The sequence below is a fragment of the Phodopus roborovskii genome, unplaced genomic scaffold, assembly GCF_943737965.1.
Source record: "Phodopus roborovskii unplaced genomic scaffold, PHOROB, whole genome shotgun sequence".
Lineage (NCBI taxonomy): Eukaryota > Metazoa > Chordata > Mammalia > Rodentia > Cricetidae > Phodopus > Phodopus roborovskii.
Genome location: NW_026126619.1, coordinates 828,607 through 847,530, shown reverse-complemented (window position 1 = coordinate 847,530; position 18,924 = coordinate 828,607). Strand labels below are relative to the sequence as shown.

The 18,924-nt window shown below is 34.8% G+C and overlaps 1 protein-coding gene across 1 annotated transcript in view; it reads right to left on the bottom strand.

Annotated features, from left to right (window-relative positions):
• The window catches only part of Mgat4c (MGAT4 family member C), a 32,818-nt gene extending 15,293 nt beyond the window's left edge, over nt 1-17,525 (bottom strand). The window contains exon 1 of the mRNA XM_051206419.1: nt 17,473-17,525. The gene's annotated coding sequence lies outside the window, so the exon portion shown is untranslated. The remainder of the gene's footprint in view (nt 1-17,472) is intronic.
• Nucleotides 17,526-18,924: the final 1,399 nt, after the last annotated feature.

Below are 18,924 nucleotides of genomic sequence, written 5' to 3'. Positions count from 1 at the left end.
GGGCTACCTGCAGCAAACTGGTCATTTTTAATGAGTGCTATGCTCACTCTACATATGTTCATGGTAAACAGAAAAAAATTATGTATTTCTCACCCCTCTCCAGTAAAAACTGTTAAGGGCATTTGAGGATTTTGGAGAGAGAAAAACAAACAAGAAGAACAACAAAGTCATTACACATATAAATCAATGTTGCAGCAACTTATAACATTCTTTGTTTCATATGTGTTAAAACAAACAGAATCCCGAATTGAAATATATCTTTCAAATACAAGGATTTATATATCACATTTACTGTCACATCAATGAAAACATACAAAAAAAAATATAAGAGTCACAGTTCATCTCTCTGACATGTGGCACCCTGTGTATCGGACTTGCTTGGCTTGCATTTTTTAATGCTTGCCCAATTTGTTTTTCTCTTTTGGAAGGCTGAACATGCCCTCAGGGCACCAGTCAATACTTTCTGATGAATAGAAAGAACGTTGCTGACATAGCAAAAGCTTCAGAAAGCTTAAAAAGAAAAAAAAAAAAACACGATTATCATTATATTTGGTACAAAAGTCTCCAATATTGATAGCAGCAAACGTAATTGTTTTTCCCCCCTCAGAGTTTTTCTGTCCCCCCAAGTTGTGCCATTCATTCGTAGATGTAAGTAGCAATAAAGTGAAAAATGATGGCAGCAGGGCCATTCCTTAGAGTTCACAGCAATACCAAGCGAGATTTATTTTTTTGTGGCTCACATTAAATTACAACATAGACAGAAGTAGGAACACTGACAGGGTGGGGTATCCCTGTCACCTACTATAAAAACAGCAAATGTGAGGGTACTGTTGGGCAGACAAGGCAATCTTCTTCAGGATTAAAGTTAACTAAAGTTAACCATTCAGGATGGCATTTCCCCTGATGGTTTCTACTTCTTTATCAAGATTTGAAAGAAAAAATGTTTTCTGACTAGAAGAAAAGTCATAGTAGGAATGTAGAACTTTCTTAGCACACAACTTTGCTTGCTCTAAAGGTTATTATAACCATGAGATCTATTCTAAGTTGAGGTAGACACCAAAGCAACAATTTTTGTGGCAATCACAACTACCTCAGAGGGAGGCACCATGCTCATTGTTAAATCCTTGATAAATTAATATGGTATTATGCTGTTACACTATATTAGCATTATTTTATTTTCTCTTGAGTTAATGAAATACTCTAGGCTTTCTACTCTACAAAAACATTAAAGACAAATTTATTAAATTCAACAGAGACTGAAGGATTTAAAGTAAGCAATCATTCTATGCTTGGATGGAAATTAGGCAATCCTTCTCCGTTTGCATTTAATGAGATCCACCTGGTTCATGACATCACAAGTAGCTGTGTAGCAGGCAGAAAATGACTCAAGTGCCAGGCTTATTTATTTATTTAATCTATGTGGTTTTTTTTTAATCCATTCATGAGTACTTTGCCTGATCATATGTGTATGCATCATGTTTAGGTCTAGTACCCAGGCTACAGTACACTAAGGACTAGCTTCCAGAATATGACTCCTGTAACAGCAAACTGTATCTGAATAACAGAAACATTCATGCTTACTGTAACACACAAGTTCAGTTTCAGTTTTAAGAGGAGTATGCAAGAGAGTGAATATGCTGTAGGGGTAGGATAAGGAACTGGTTATAAACACAAGAATATTATCTACCATCATCTACAAAAGTAGCTTAATGGAGACACATAAAATCCTTGCTTCCAAAGGTAAAATTTGACTAAATCAGTAATACTGAATCAGACTAGTAATCCTACTTCTACCATGGAGGGCTAAAAGCTTGTATGTACACTTTCCAGAAGAGCACAAAATGAAATAATCTAGTTTGAAAAGATCTCCATGCTGAGGAACCACCATACTGATCTCCAAAATGGCTGTATGAGTTTGCACTCCCACCAGCAGTGGAGGAGTGTTCCCCTTTCTCCACATCCTTTCCAACATGAGTCATCACTGGTGTTTCTAATTTCAGCCATTCTGGCAGGGGTAAGATGGTATCTCAAAGTTGTTTTGATTTGCATTTCCCTGATAGCTAAGGATGTGGAGCATTTTCTTAAGTGTCTTTCAGCCTTTTTGATTTTCTCTATTGAGAATTCTTTCTTCAGTTCTGTACCCCATTTTTTAATAGGGTTATTTGGTGTTGTGTTGACTAGTTTCTTGAGTTCTTTGTATATTTTGGAGATCAGCCCTTTGTCGGATATAGGATTGGTGAAAATCTTTTCCCAGTCTGTGGGCTTGTCTACTGTTTCCTTTGCCTTACAGAAGAAGCTTCTAAGTTTGAAGAGGTCCCATTTATTAATTGTTTCTCTCAGTGTCTGTGCCCCTGGAGTTATGTTCAGGAAGCAGTATCCTATACCAAGGGTTGGTCAAGGGTACTTCCTACTTTCTCTTCTAAGAGGTTCAATGTGGCTGGATTGATGTTGAGGTCTTTGATCCATTTGAACTTGAGTTTTGTGCATGGTGACAGACATGGGTCTATCTGCAATCTTCTACACACCCTCATCCAATTGTGTCAGCACCATTTGTTGGAGATGCTGTCCTCACCCCATTGTATAATTTTAGCTGTTTTGTTGAAAAGCAGGTGTTCATAGGTGCGTGGATTAATATCAGGATTTTCAATTCGATTCCATTGGTCTACCTGTCTCTTTTTATGCCAATACCAGGCTGTTTTCAGAACTATAGCTCTGTAGTAGAGCTTAAAGTCAGGAATGGTGATTCCTCCTGAAGTTCTTTTATTGAATAGGCTATCCTGGGTCTTTTTTTTTTCCCATATATAGTTGATTATTATCCTTTCACGGTCGGTGAAGAATTGTGGTGGGATTTTAATGGGGATTGCATTGAATCTGTAGATTGCTTTTGGCAAGATTGCCATTTTTACTATGTTTATCCTACCTATCCAAGAGCATGGGAGATCTTTCCATTTTCTGGTATCTTCTTTAATTTCTTTCTTTAGAGCCACAAAGTTCTTATTATATAGGTCTTTTACTTGTTTGGTAAGTGTTACACCAAGATACTTTATGTTGCTTGTGGCTATTGTAAAGGGTGATGTTTCTCTGATTTCTTTCTCTGTCTCTTTGAATTAGTTTACCACAGGACCCGGCAATCCCACTCTTAGGCATATACCCAAAGGATTCACATCCATGCAACAAAGACATCTATTCAACTATGTTCATAGCAGCACTACTTGTAATAGCAAGTACCTGGAAGCAACCTAGATGCCCCTCAATTTAAGAATGGTTAATCAAGACGCACATCTACACAATGGAATACTACTCTGCAGAAAAAAATAATGGTATCTTGAAATTCGCAGGCAAGTGGATGGCACTTGAAGAAACCATCCTGAATGAGGTAACCCAGTCACAAAAAGAGGAACATAGTATGTACTCACTCATATATGGATTTTAGACCTAGAGCAAAGGATCACCAGCCTATAATTCACACCACCAGAGGAACTGGGATACACGGTGTATTCTAAGAGATTCATATAAAGTTTCTCACAGAACTGGTAGTGGACAAGTCCCCCAAAGCACAGGGGAAGTGGGGCAGGGAGTGAATGGAGACAGAAGTAGGAGAAAATGAGGGGGAGGAAAGGAAAACATGTGTGACTAGGAATATTTAGCCTGGTTAGGAATAGAAGACAGGAAAGAGAGAGAGAGAGAGAGAGAGAGAGAGAGAGAGAGAGAGAGAGAGAGAGAGAGAACATAAAATAGGGAGCCAATATTGGTTTGAAGATAAAAATTGAATACAAAGAAAGGTCTAGAGAATTACAAGACTGATGCCAACTAACAATTTGAGCTTCCATGGAAAGGCTATCATAAATGCCCTTCCTGGAGAGTGAGATCAACAACTAACTTATCCATGGAGCCCTCAACTAATGCCTGTTGGAAACAGAAGCAAACACCCATACATAAACACTGAGTCGAAGTAGAACTCAGATGCAGAGGGAGAGGACAAGACCATGCGGCAGAAACACATACAGACAGCTTACCTGAACGAGGAGGAGCTAACAGGCTACCAGACTGATAGCTGGGAAGCCAGCATGGGACTGATCAGGGCCCCCTTAATATGGGTCTCAGCCAGAAGGACTGAGCAGTCTAAAGGACCTCAGACAGTGGAGCCAGGATGTATCCCTGGGGCACAAAAGGACTTTGGAGCACATCCCCCATGGAGGGATAACTGCCTTAACCTAGAGACAGGAGAGAAGCCCTAGTCCCTAGTTCACATGACCTGTCAGATCTACATGATCCCAACTGGATGGCATTCCCCTACATATGGAATTGGGGTGGGGGGATGTGAGGGGAGGGAGGTTAGAGTGTATGTGAGAGGGCACAGAGGGTAAAAGGGAGGGAAGGAGGAAAAGAGGAAGGGAGGGAGTAAGGGAGGTTGGGAGGGAAGTAGGGAGAGGGAACTGGGATCAACATGTAAAATAATAAATTAATTAAAAAAATGCTTTGACTCCAAAATTTAAGTTCAAGGACAAGTTACTGGGGAAAAGGATTTCTATTTTTGTTTCTACAGAAAATGAAAAGATGTGGATTCCTTCCAGACTAATGTGGTTTGATCAAGCCAGACCACCTGAAACAGAGTACCAGGTGATCCTACATTCAAACAGCTGGACAAAGCAGCCTGACACACTACAGCCAGGATTTCTGAATCTTCTTCGAATCCCCCATGACAGCGCCCCTTACCAGCAGGAAGTAGTTAGGAAAGAACAATGCCCAAATTCCCAAATATTGTCTATAAATGTTTGTTTTCATTTAAATGGACTTGGTTATATAAAATAAAAAAAAAATGAAAAAAAAAAAGAAAAGAAAAGAAAAAAGAAAAGATCTCCATGCATACCTGCATTACCACTGACCAGGTAAATTAACTTAGAGTAGTACCACATAAAATCCACAAGTAGAAACAATGTGCTCAAATACATTTCTATGTTCAAATAATATACTTAGAGACTACTTTCTTTTAGGTAGGCATTGATTTTCTGAAGCTTTATTAAATTGTTACTAAATGCTAAATTAAATTCCAAATCTGTTATTTAATTCTAAAATCTAAGTCCACTAACATGTATTTGTATTTTTCCTTGAAATGAATACTGAGACTTAAATAGACACAACATATCTGTGGGTGGAACAGTGACTACAATCTCTTATCCAGAAAATAGAGCAACTGCAACAAAAAAAATCTGTGTTTTGGTCAGATATATTTGCTTTTTCCTATGTTCTTAATTTCTTACTGCTGTCCAACAGAGTACAAGTTAATATACTTCAGAAATCATGACAAAACAGATAACTAGTTTTGATTGTTTTATTATGCAATAATTTAATTTTCCATTTATTCTTTGTGTGTGTGTGTGTGTGTGTGTGTGTGTGTGTGTGTGTGTGTGTGTGTGCACAAATGTGTCTTGGTTCACATGTGGAGTTCCAAAACCTGGTTGCGGGAGTCAACTTTTACCTTCCATCATGTGTGTTCTAGAGATGTAATTCATGTCTTCTGGCTTGGATGCAAAGCACTTTTACCCACTGAAACATCTCACCAGATTAACTTTATAATCCTTGAGGTATCTAACAATATCATGATGATTCAGTGCATAGAGTACTTTGTCAGTCCTGATAACCTCAATTCAGATCCCCAGTATACACTATATGCTTGACACAATAATGTAACTTATGTAAGAGCTGAAGCAAGTTTTTTTTTAAATAAAAAAGTCAGTCATCCAAGGACCACAGCAAGGAGAGCAAGAAGTTAGATTGCTAATGCTGAGACAAGCCTTTTGCTGGACTTGCAAGGGACAATGAGGTGGACAGTCCGGCCTGACACCCACAATGTTCTTATGACATCCATACTCATGCCACAGCATACATGTACCCACAACACTCAAACACTCAACATGCACACACAAACACACACACACACATTTGTATGTATAGATACATACATACATATATACATACATATATATATCACCTCACATGGATGTCACACACATATACACACAACGAAATATCACGATTAATTAGTTTGGGATATTTGAAGACAAATGTGATTGTCCTATAAATGTAGTTCCAGGCCTGCCTTCTCATGTAGCAAATGCTAATTATCAATGGTTCCTCTTCTGTGTTCTTTCATATTGTATAAAGTTACCGCTCATCTATTTTATGGAACATATGCTTGCAAATGTAATTTAATATATGTAATTAAATATCTCAGGCTCCGTATAAACAAGCATATAAGAAATGGTATTAATTGACTTCAATTTGTTTTTTTAGTGAATTGAGATAGAAATTTCCATTCTTGATTAATTAGAAGCAAGATGATTGTGTAATTTAGAAATATTAGTAACAATACCTTATTTATATTTTAAGTCTTTTTAGGTTAGAATCCCCTTCTATTAAATTTGGAAACTATGTAAATTTTCTTATTCTTTTCTGTTAATAATGCTATGATCAAGATTAAGACCAACACAGTCTAAGGGACCTCTGAACCAGGATGTATCCCTAGTGCTCGAAAGGATGTTGCGAGCACATTCCTCATGGAGGGATACTCCCTTAGCCTGGGGAGGGCCCAGACCCAACATGAAATGACTTGACAAATTTTAATGATCCCTACTGGAAGACATCACCCTCCCTGTGGAGTGGGGGAGATGGGATGGGAGGGGGTCAGTGGACATAGGAGGGAGGAAGGGAGAGGGAACTGAAAACGATATGTAAAATAAGAAATTACATATATACATATTTAAAAAAAAAGATTAAGCCCAACTACAGTAATGGGTATACGACAGTTTTAACTCAATTTGTTTATCCTCAGACAGAAACAGAATCACGATTTCATCTTTTTCTCCTAATCATATTTTTTTAGAGGTGGTTTCAATGTAGAAAAATGAATTTTAACGTAGAAATATTAACATAGATATATTATCATTCCCATAAATGTAATTTCTATTTTGACTTTTCAGTCATTTTTTTCAATTCTCATGTTATGAACTGCTTTATTGATTACAAAGCTCCGGTCTGAGTGCATAATGAAAACCTGTAATCAAAAACTCAGTTTAGAAAAAAGTAATATTCTCAGCAGTGATAACCAATTTTTCTATATTCATCCTTTTAATTTATCTAGCACTATTTCCCAAGTGAAATCAAAACATCCCTGAATTATGACATTATGTAGCTAATCAATTAAATTGAAAGAATTGCATGAAATATATGTCTTGAAGACTAATCTCTAGAGGGTTCAAACTAAAATACTAATATTATTATTTGGATAATTAAATAGTTTTGTATCTCATCTTGAGAAATTCATAGAACAATATTTACAGGTGTTTGGAGACTCACATGTAAATTATGAGCAAAAGTACCTATTAAAGCTATAAAATCACCCATATATTTTAAAATTTATCTCATGAAAAGCCACTCCATTATAGGACTTCATAATGCATGGCCTTTTTTCATCTCCCTGGGACTCAGATAAGTTACAATGATATGTTTATTTCTATTAAGAAAGAAGAGCAATGGACTTAATTAAGAAGAAACCTTAATCAAGATATATAGGTGAAAAAACAAATTTATTTTCAATAACAAGGAAAACAAATGTAAATGGTACCAATTAACAAGCTGGACAACACTGAATAAAGATGTGAAAAACAAATAGTATCTACAGTAAATACTTCCAGGTTTTGAAGAAAATATAAGAAACACATTAACCATTATTAGGGAACTTTCAGGAAATCTGTTTCTGTTGTATAATTGACACTATATTTCATCCTAAATGAAATGAGGACATAGCCCAGCAATATGGGAGGAAAGAGCTAAGTGGGGATTTGTGGCACTCTATTTATGAATACTTTCCTGGGTAATGACTGTTTTCATTTCTTTCATATTAAAAAAACAGCTCATAATAGCTATATTGAATTATCTAATCATAAAACCATATTTAAAAAAATACCTTTCACATATATACGATATTCTTTATTTTTAGTTTATGATTGATTCAAAACCTGCTTTTTCATTCATGATTTGTTTTTATATTATGCTTAAGATTAAATAATTATCTATACAATTTAGGAAGAGTAGGAACAGGATATTAGACTCAGTCCTCAGGTGGGAATTCTTCACCTAACACTGGAAAAACTTTTGGAACTTCTAAGAAATAGTTTGTAATCACAATGCAACATTTTGTTTACTATGTAATATTTGCATTAATTTCGGTGTTTTTTTTTTTAATGTAGATTCCAGAAACTGTGAATAGGATATTTCTATTAAATCAAATGCATTAGGGAAAACAAATCACTTTATGATCAGAACGTATTTAAGTTAACTCATTTTAACATCTCATTTATCTACAAAATTCACACCAATGTGCCTTGAAAATTTGATACTTCTTAACTGGAACCCCAAGTACTGTATCGTTAATTTCCTAGTGGGCTGCACTATTGGAAATTGTGATGATCATGCGATTGACATTTGTGAATGACAATGAAATGTAAGTAAAGATGAGATGAAACTTATTAACAGACAATCATGTAGTTTCAGACAGACGTTTTCCCAGCCATACATTACCAATGCATATAGCTGTTCTGTGGTGTTTGCTTTGTGCAGGGAATTTCATGTTATAATGTGTCCAAACTTTATAACAAACTAGCTATCAGATTATTCCTAACATATCCATTTATACATGCAAACAAAGGTAATAACATTAAATAATCCCCTCCGATACACTCTCTCCTCCCCCTCTCTCTCTCTCTCTCTCTCTCTCTCTCTCTCTCTCTCTCTCTCTCTCTCAGCTCAGTTTATACACCAGGCTGTCTGTCCTCAGACTTGCAGGAATCTGCCTGCCTCTGACCCCCAAATTCTGAGGTTAAAGGTATGTGCCATCACCACATGTTCTATATTTATTTTATGTGTATATGTGTGTGCCCTTAGTGTACGTGTTTTCATGTTCAACTAGGAGCCTGTGGAGGCCAGAAGAGGGTTCACTTTCCCTTAAAGTAACCCATATGACTGTAGGATCAGAATCATCTTCCGCTCTGGAGTAGTATGCCCACAGTATTAATAAAGCATCTCCCAAAATGTCCAGAATGTGCATTTTATGTTTTTTAGCTTTTAAAGTAATAGGTTTCCTAATGACATTTTATAATTCTTTATTTTGGTGCATCTGTCTCCTCTGGTCCTTCTCCTTTTCAGATGAACAGATTTTATATGATAAGAATATGATTAAAACCCAGTTTGTCCAGAGTCTGGACACTGAATCACATCACAATCTTTATTCTTTCAATTTGAGATAACTTTAATCATCATCACCATCATATTCTGTTGCTTTTAATTTAAAGGTATGGGCAAATCACTAAATAAAATACTAGCAGGGTGTTAGGGAATATAGTAACTATTTTTTTATTGAGCATACACTTTGGAAAAAATTCTGTGAGTAGGAAAATGAAAGACAGATGATTATTGGCTATTTAAGAATTTGGGGTTTTGTTCTATTAATAAACATGGATTTTAAAATGGGGAAAATTAATGTTCTAATATTAATTTGCAATTTGGAATATCTTCTAGGATTTAAAGGAATATTAATATCCTTTAAAGGATATTTTAATATCCATAGGTTTAGTACACATTTTGCTTTATATGAAAATTCTCTTTATAAGTACTCTCTCTATTATGCTATGATCACGTTAAAATCATTGTTCTCAGATTTTGTAATTTGACTTGAGAATATTCCTTGCTGTATACACAAGAAAATTTTAAACTGTAAGACCCTTCAGATATAATGTTACCAAAACAGATAGATTTTAATATTAGAAGTGACTCTGGAATCATAGATTAAGTGTTTTAATTCAGTGTAGATCTCATACACAACTGAAATAATTTGGCTTTGGTTTATAAATGTCATCATATTCATTTATTTTTCTTAATGAATTAATATACCTGCCATATTTTGGAGCCACATGTGTTCATGAATAATCAATAAAGAAACAAATATGAATATATTGGCTTCTGAAAATATAAAGTATCTTCTTTGTAAGCTTAGTCCAGTATAATAAAATGTCAAGTCATATTTTGCTGACAATGTTTAGCCCAAAAATTAGAAATTATGAACAATTAATGCCACTCAATGGAAATAATAACCCAACGTGTTAACCAAGCAACACAAGATTTATTTCTTATGTCTTTCTGTGAGTTGATGCAGTCCAATCAGAACATAAATCACTAATGGAGGGAATTTATTATAATTTTATTACAAGTCAGTTATAGATCACAGATATATTATGCAATATTCATGTTTGTTATTTTTTTTTTTTTTACAATAAAGTTGCTGAACCCATGTTCATTGTGTGTCACTCTTCTGAGTTGGACTTAGAGATATACAAAATTAGACAAGGTTGTTTTCCCAAACTGAATAAACCACTTATAGGTACCAATTTCCAGAGACCAGTGTTTCCATGTCGGTGGAATCTGCATGCTTTCACCCCAGTTACGCTCTGGTCATTTCTTCAGCTCTACTGGTGTTCTTCCCGCCTCCCTCTCTGTCTGTATCTCTCTCCTCTGTGTTTCTAACAGGCTCATATTTTTCTGGCTAATTATAATAGGACAATATCTTTGAAGTGCCACCTGACTTGCATATTTCAAGTGTGCCATTATGTTTAAGAAACACTATGATGACTTCTTTTTTTACTCTGTCACTTCAACTTGAGACACCCAGCATCTCACCCATCACAGGGCACTGTACCTCAGAAAAGTCCCTGACACTGTTCTGTTAATGTTTTCTATCAGACTCTTTTTTTCCTGAAATAAGTCCTGTAGGTGAAAAGTCTCCATCCTTTGCTTGGTCACTATAACAATAATATTTACTAAACACAAGGTTGAGTGTTTAGTAAATATTGCATATTTAGTTCTTAAAACAATCCAAGAGTATTTCATTAAGAATATGTTGATCAAAAGCAGAAGTCTATGTTCTTGATTAATGTTTTTATCAAAATGAACTATTGTGTCATCATTGCTATACCAGAGTTTTATTAATTGCCAGATCAAAATTCCAAATTCCTTTAGTGCATCCTTCATGCTGATGCCAGGGGTGTCTTTATAAAGCTCCCATTTGCTCTAGTTTTATTCCCTTATATGAAAGCATTTAGCAAGGAATATATACTTTATCTTTCCCTATAAGAAATGTTAGATGTTGACAGCTGCCTGAATTTTTGACTTTGTCAATAAAAGCCCCATTTCAGGAATCACTATTTAGCAAAAAGAGCCTCGTCCTTCCTTAAATGATGGCATGCATTTTATCAAGGGCATTTGTTTCGTTGTTTCCTATGATTCAAATTTCATCATCTTAAGTGGTAAATGAACTCTTATTTATGTTTCAGGGCAACTCCGCATATCACCTCATTTTGGCATAGAATATGGACTCCAGATAGATTGGAGAAGACTCCTCTGAACTTTCTTCTCTTTACTGGCTGTGTCATTTTAGGAAGAGCTTTCACACATAGATTCTTAACTTTGAATTCAGTATATCAATACTTGACTTCTAAAGTTTGTTTGTTTGCTTTTTGAATCATAATATTTCATTCTTTATTCTAGGTTAAAAATACATTGTTCACACTGCAGTTTATCAGTTACTCTGTTAACAGACATCTAGGCAGGCTGTGTATCCTGCAGTATTATAAACAGGGCATTGGAAAAGTTATTGCTTTATTGATTTTACATAACCTGTGCTTGGTAAATGGATAAGTGCACATCAGTTTAATTCTTAACTCTGGCTTAACGTGAATATAATTACACTGTGGAGTTCACATATCATTTTTAGAATTTATAGAACTTTTGGTTGTAAGATATCAAAATTTAGCCATGTGCCACACAATTGTTTGTGTAACACACAACTGTCAAATGAATTCATATAATCAAAAGTTTGGTGGTATATTATTTATTAAAGATTGCCCGAGGATTCATAAATCAATGTCATCCTCAAGATATAGAGATCAGGCAGTGGTGGTACACAACTTTAATCCTAGCACTCATGATTAGACAGGTCTCTGTGAGTCCAAGGTCACCCAGATCTACTCAAAATTGATCCAGCCCTAATGAGAAACAGCTCACATAAGGATGATCTGAACACCAGGGTCACATGCCAGTAATCCCAGTCCTAGAGGAGTATAAAATATAGGAGCAGGGTCTTCAGTAGTCAGTATCAGAAATTCATTCTCCAGCCACACTGAGGAGTGGCAGCTGTCTGAAGCTTGATGAGAATTGTGGAGACAAGACCAGCCCTTTCAAATTTAGGAAGCAGTAAGAGGAAGTGGCTGGCTGCTTTACTTCCCTGATCTTCAGCTTGAAGCTTAACCCCAGTATGAGTCTCTGGTTCTTTTATTTTTCATGTTACAAAAATAGCATGTATGACAGAATTAAAGCATGCTTTGTTGACACGAATACAAATTCTGTAGATTGTTTTGTTTATTATTTATAATTTTTAATAAAGTATAACTATGCTGTGTTTATAAGAGTATTGAGTACTTTCAATTGATTGGTATCACATAGTTTTATTGGTTTAGCTTTGGGTCAACGAATTAAGTAAAATGACTCTATGGAGAAAGTTTTCCAAGCTTATTAGAATTCAACCCACTTCAAGGCAAAAGTACATACCATCATCCATTCAAACCAGGAAGAGTTATAAAGCAGGCTGTGCCTTGGAAAATAAAAGTTAATATACAGGGCAGGCCTTAATCTGTTGTCATTGATAATTGTTAGCATGATTCCAACGGAAAGTTTGTAGATACAATGTTTATTTTAGTACATTTTAAACATAAACTCTTTTAATACATTCAAAATGCTTCCACCTAGATCTGCTGTAGTAAAATCTAGCAAAGCAAAAGCAAATTAACAAAACCCTCTTGACTATGTGAGAACTCAATATTTCTCCTTCATCTTTGGGTAATTAAAATTTCTCATTTTAAATCAGTAAGCAACCTAGATCCCTAAAGGAAATAGAGGATAGTGACTTCTTATATATTTAATGACTGTGAATTATTACTTTCTTCAGTTTTTCTTCTTCAGTGGATATGTATGATGTCAGAGATACTTTCTTTAGACCTAATGAAGGGCCTCTGAGGATAGACACACTGCAATTAGACTCTTGCCCAGAGTTGCCACTTTATATTATTAATTAATGTTTGTAGCATTATTTGACATCATAAAGGAAATGAAAGTACAGTTATTATATGAAATAGAGTATCGAGAGTTCAATTAAAATTACCTACATGTGCATTTAGACAGTATAAAACATTCATTAATGACAATCTGTAGCAAATTTCTTAGGTGCATGGAGCAACAGAATGTGCTTATTATGCTCATTAAGAAGAGCCCACTGAAAGTAAAGAATGTATTAAACTGTAAATGACCAGCTTAGTTTAAAGAAAGGAAGAAAAAAATAGCAATGAATGGTTTAATTCATGTACCATTTCAAACTAAGGATGCTCAGAGAGATAAATCACTGGCCCATCTCCACAACACTGTTAAATATATAAACTTGTCCCTAGGATTTTGAATCTTAGAATTTCATGGTGGTGGTGAAAAGGAAAATAGATTGTGAAAAACTTGTGTAATGTCTATGATACTGACCTTGAAAGCAGCTTGGGAAATGAAAAATGTTACTGTGCCAGAATTTGTTTACACTCAACTAAGGGACGATGTTCATAATACTGAGTTCAGGAGGTTGTTATATCTTACCATCTTACTATACAGAATAAAGCATAGCAAATGACAAAACTGACTGGACCAAAATCAACCATGAATATAAATAAAAACTTCCTCTGGTTTCAAGAGCTTACTGAGAATCCATTTAGACAACACATTGCATTGAAACATTAAAAAAGTGATATGAGCTGGTCGTGCAGCCCAGGAGGTAGAGTTTCTGCCTATCACATACAAGGCACAGCTTAAACCTTCAGTGCCATAAAAGATTTTTTTTTAACTAAAAGAGGCTAAGGATGGAAGAACTTGATTAAGATACAACAACACATTTATATTGTTTCTCAGCATAATATTAATTATACTGTGATAGAGACCAATATCTTTGACTAAGTGGTTAGTGAATTGACAGCAAAATATCTGGATCTCACTGTTTAGGCAGTGTAGCCCAGTAGATTCCAACCTGTCAGTCATGACCCCTTTGGGGGTTGCATATCAGATATCCTGCACATCAGACATTTGCATTATTATTCACAGCAATAGCAAGAAAAAGCAATACAATAATTTTAAGGTTTATCTATTTGGGGGTTACCACAACTCCAACAACTATATTCAATTTTTGAAGCATTCGGAAGGTGGAGAGCCAGTGGTAGAGCCTAATTGGTGAGATTTAAGATGGTAAGAGAACCCGTTATAAAGTGGGTTGATAGATACTCTGAGAAATGAAGCTTGAGGTTGATCTCTGGTCTACACACACTGGGAGACAAATGTGTTAGTGTATCTGTACACATATGTGCTCTCACACATGTTTTCCTCTGTCTTCCCTGTGTGTGTGTGTGTGTGTGTGTGTGTGTGTGAAGGCAAACGTGTTCCTTGTACACTCTGTCGTGCACACATGCACACAAATACACAACACACAAAGGGAAGTTAAGGGCTATGTGAACGTCCTGAGAATTGCAGGTCTCCCCATTCTGCAGCATTTCATTTGTTAAGTAGCAAGATGGTTCTCACAAACTTGTTTGCTTGTCTGTTGTGCAGACTTTTCGTGCAGAGCATGAAGGAGTGCCCAATGTCTGGGAACCCGAAGCCATCCATGGTGTGTGCTCCGCATGCTTAAGGAAGTTTTCTGTCATTTTCAAACCTACTATTTTTTAACTAAAAATAGGGGTTATGTAACTTCCAAAACATTGGTTGGTATTTATTTCTTCAGTCTGTGAGCCGAATTTATTTCATACAAAGCAACCGTTTCCTTGAAACAGAAATGCAGAAGCTGAGAATTTGAGCACAATCTGTTCAAGGCTGAAGTTGAAAGCAGAAAAAAGCTTGATGTGATTGAGCTAATAATGCACCTGGGGAGATTAAAATACTCATACAATTTGACATACTTAAGCCAAAACGCAAACATTTTGAACTCGACTTTTATCACTACCCCAAAAACAGTGCTATGCGGAATTAAGATTTCCCATGGGCTCATATTGAATACTGAAATGCCAATAGCTTATATATGTATATATATATATATATATATATATATATATATATATATATATTCTTCTACCAAGCTAAGAAATCCAATTCAATGCAGACAGTTTTTTTGTTGTTGTTGTTGTTTTCGCTATTAACCTCTTTAGTAGTGCAAAGGCAAGAAACATGGCATATAATCACAGATCTCTGCTCGATGATATAATAAGAAGAAAGATGAACCCTATTTACTTTAAATATTTGGGAATGATCATATGTACTGGATACTATTGGGAAATGATATAATTTTAAAATAATATAGGTTGTGAAAATGAACTCAGTACTTATGGGTTAACTCTTAACCACATAAAGATTTATGTTGTCATATTATATATTTTTGTAAAAAAACAAACAAACAAACAAAAACAAACAAAAAACCCACAAAACCCTGACATACATTAAGTAGCAGTTTAATGCAAAACTGGACTTTCTATTAAATTTGTCATTTGCAATAAAGTATAGAACCACGAAAATGGCATTTTCTTAACGAGAATGAGGCTGTTTTAAATCATTGTGATGGTTTTAATTTTTTCCAACAGTTTTTATTTTAAATGTTTATACCATGGGGTGACAATGACAGCTGCTTTATTTTATACCTAATGAACCTGAGTGTATTAATTACTTTTTTGTCACTATGAAAAAATATTCTGACAAGAAATAATTTAGGGAAGAAAAGGTGAATTTTAGATGACAGTTACAGAAGAGTAGAATGCATCATAGATGGAGAAGGCATGGTAACAGAGGAAAGAAAAGAGATCACATTTTACACACACACAGAAAGAGGAATGTGCTTATGAACCCTCACAGACCACTTCTTATGGTGATTTATTGCTCATTAAAAAAAAAAAAACAGTAGACAACTGGGTGACATTATTTATAAAAGCTCTAAAACATTTAGACACTAGTACATATTGGTACAAGGAGAATAAACATACTTTTCAAGATACATTGTTTATGATCTAACAAAGCTTGCCTGGAGATAAGAACGCAAAGCTAGCCACAGCCATAAAGGCCAAGCAGTGATGGTACTCACCTTTAATCCCAGCAGCCACACTAGTTAGCCATAGAGGTTGGGCAGGCTGGAAAGTGCATGCGTTTAATCCTAGCATTAGAGAGGCATACACGCTAAGAGCTCAGGGGATTCAGAATTCAGGATTCGACATTCAATCACCAGCCTTGCTAGTAATAAGAACTCTAGTGGTTGGCTGCTTTGCTTTTCTGATGTTCAGCTTGAACCCCAACGTTTGTCTCTTGGTTTTTATTATTTGTGCTACAATCTCTAATGGTGTACTTCCTCCAACAAGACTTCTCATATACTTAAAATAGGTGCTTCACATGGTTTTGTAGATAAGCAGTAGCAATAATGATAATTACACAAATCTTAAAGCATTACAAGTCATATTATTCGAGTACAAAAAATTAGAAGAAAAACACCAATTACTTTGTTTTCTTCAAATTGCTCACACAAAGTTCATACCCATTTTCTCTGTTGACAAGACTTAATAGTTTGCTGAGATTAATGGATTAAAAATTCCTTGCTTTAGGGAAGGAAAAGAAATCATAAAAGCATAACAGAATTATAGAAAGAAAAGATTGAAAATTTGTAGAAGTCATAAATTAGTTTGAAATAAAGGGTTAGCAGGGGTTAGTTATTGAATTTAAGTCAAAAAAGAAAAATATTTCCATTTACACTTATCTGAAAAACATGACCCTTCAAGTGTTTGCAACGTTTTAATCAAAATCCATTGCTTTTCTAATGTGGCCAGGCTTTTGGGTATGGATAACCAACCACTGACTAACAAAGCAGACAGAGCAAAAGTACCCGTGAAATTAGCTGAAGAGGTTAGAGGTTCAAGAAGATTGATAGTCCAATGTGTTTATAGTTTTAGGAGGATTTAAAATATTAACATATCTGTGAAAGGCTCACGAGATAGCTTACTTATGTTAGTATATTTTATTACTTGTCTTACAATATTATACTTTTTACCCCATTACTCTATTTTAATGGTTAACATATTTCTGTTTTAATTAAAACACCAAGCCCCATATATTCTACTCAGATGCTGTCTTAGGAACATCCTTAGAATTATTGTGTAAGTGATTCAGTTGAACAAAAGTATTACGGTCATAAAACTAATGATAAGACCCCTAAATCAAAGCAAAATATAGGCACTACCAGCAAATTTATGGAATATTTTGTTAAAAAAAAATGTATAGTTCCGCAGAACACAACTTTGTAAACCATCTTACCTTAAGAAAGAAGTTGTCATAATCTGTCCTATATAAAAAGTACTGTCACCCTGGAATAAAGAAAATTCAATATTACTATTGTCGTTCAATAACTCATCACTAATAAAACAATGAACAAAAGTCAGAGGTAGCCCCTTCTCTCATTGTTAAGAGTCCCACAAGAAGGCCAAGCTACACAACTGTCAGATATATTCAGAAGACCTAGGTCAGTCCCATGCTATTTCTGATACTGTTACTGGCTTTTGGGACCATATTCCTCATACTGGGTTGCAGTGCTCAGCCTCAATAAAAGGCAATATGATTAGTTTTACTACAACTTCATATACCTTGTTTTGTTGATATACCTGTCTTCTTCTGAACAGAAAGAGTGAGGACTGGATGTTGGTAGGGGGTAGAAGGGACATGGGGGGATGTCAGGAAGGAGAGGAGGAGGGGAAAACTGCAGTCAGGATGTTAAATAAATAATAATTAAAAGATTAAAAATATAAAATTTGCTATTTTCATGACACTGAAATATCCTTATATTTAATATTTTATAAATAGACATAAAATAAGAATACATTTAGCATGATTTATTATGAATGTCATAAGATATTTTGTTGAATTTAACTATGCATTGAAAGTAATCAAATAAAAATTTAAATGGTAAGTAATATAACATACAGAAAAGTAACATAATTCTTTCAACATAATTGATTTTATACTAATCAATGAAACAAACAGTTCAATAATTCACTTATGTTCTTGGCTATTTTCTCTATGAAACTAATTTTAGTCTACTGAGTTTCTCTTCACCTAAAAAAACATAGGGTAGTTTGCTACAAATTTATCCATGTTATTGATTTTTCCATCATCTATAAGGGTTTACAACATTCACTAGATTGTTCCTGCTACAACATTATAAATTCATTGCCTGGAACACAGTTTGCTATTGAATGTCTGCCAGACTATGTTAACAAGGTTATTCTACAGGAAAACCAAAGTTGTAATATACACAATGAAAATGTGAAACAAATTCGGTAAAGATTGCTTCCTTTAAAGGCATTTACATTTACCGTACCAAAGGAAGAGCAAGAAATAAGAATCTTATTACTTATCACTAATACTTTCTTATGTACATAAAAGTGCCTTTTATATCACTAAAAATTCACTACTACTGTGATGCTACCCTGGATTACTAATGTATTTCTGAGGAGGAGCAATGATGCTGTTTTCTTGAATACAGTAAAATTTATTTCTTATGTTCACAGTCATTTGTAGAAATCTACAAGTTATTAGCTCAAATATCTTGAATGGCTAAATTATTACTACAGAGACTGTCATAATTTAGTAAGAATATTAATAATTTTAACATCTTTAGTTTTCTTGATTTTTGAAATTTAGAAATGTTTTGACTATTTAAATTTTTTTCTTTCATTTGGGCAAAAGTGCACATGTGTGTAGAGTTGTGTG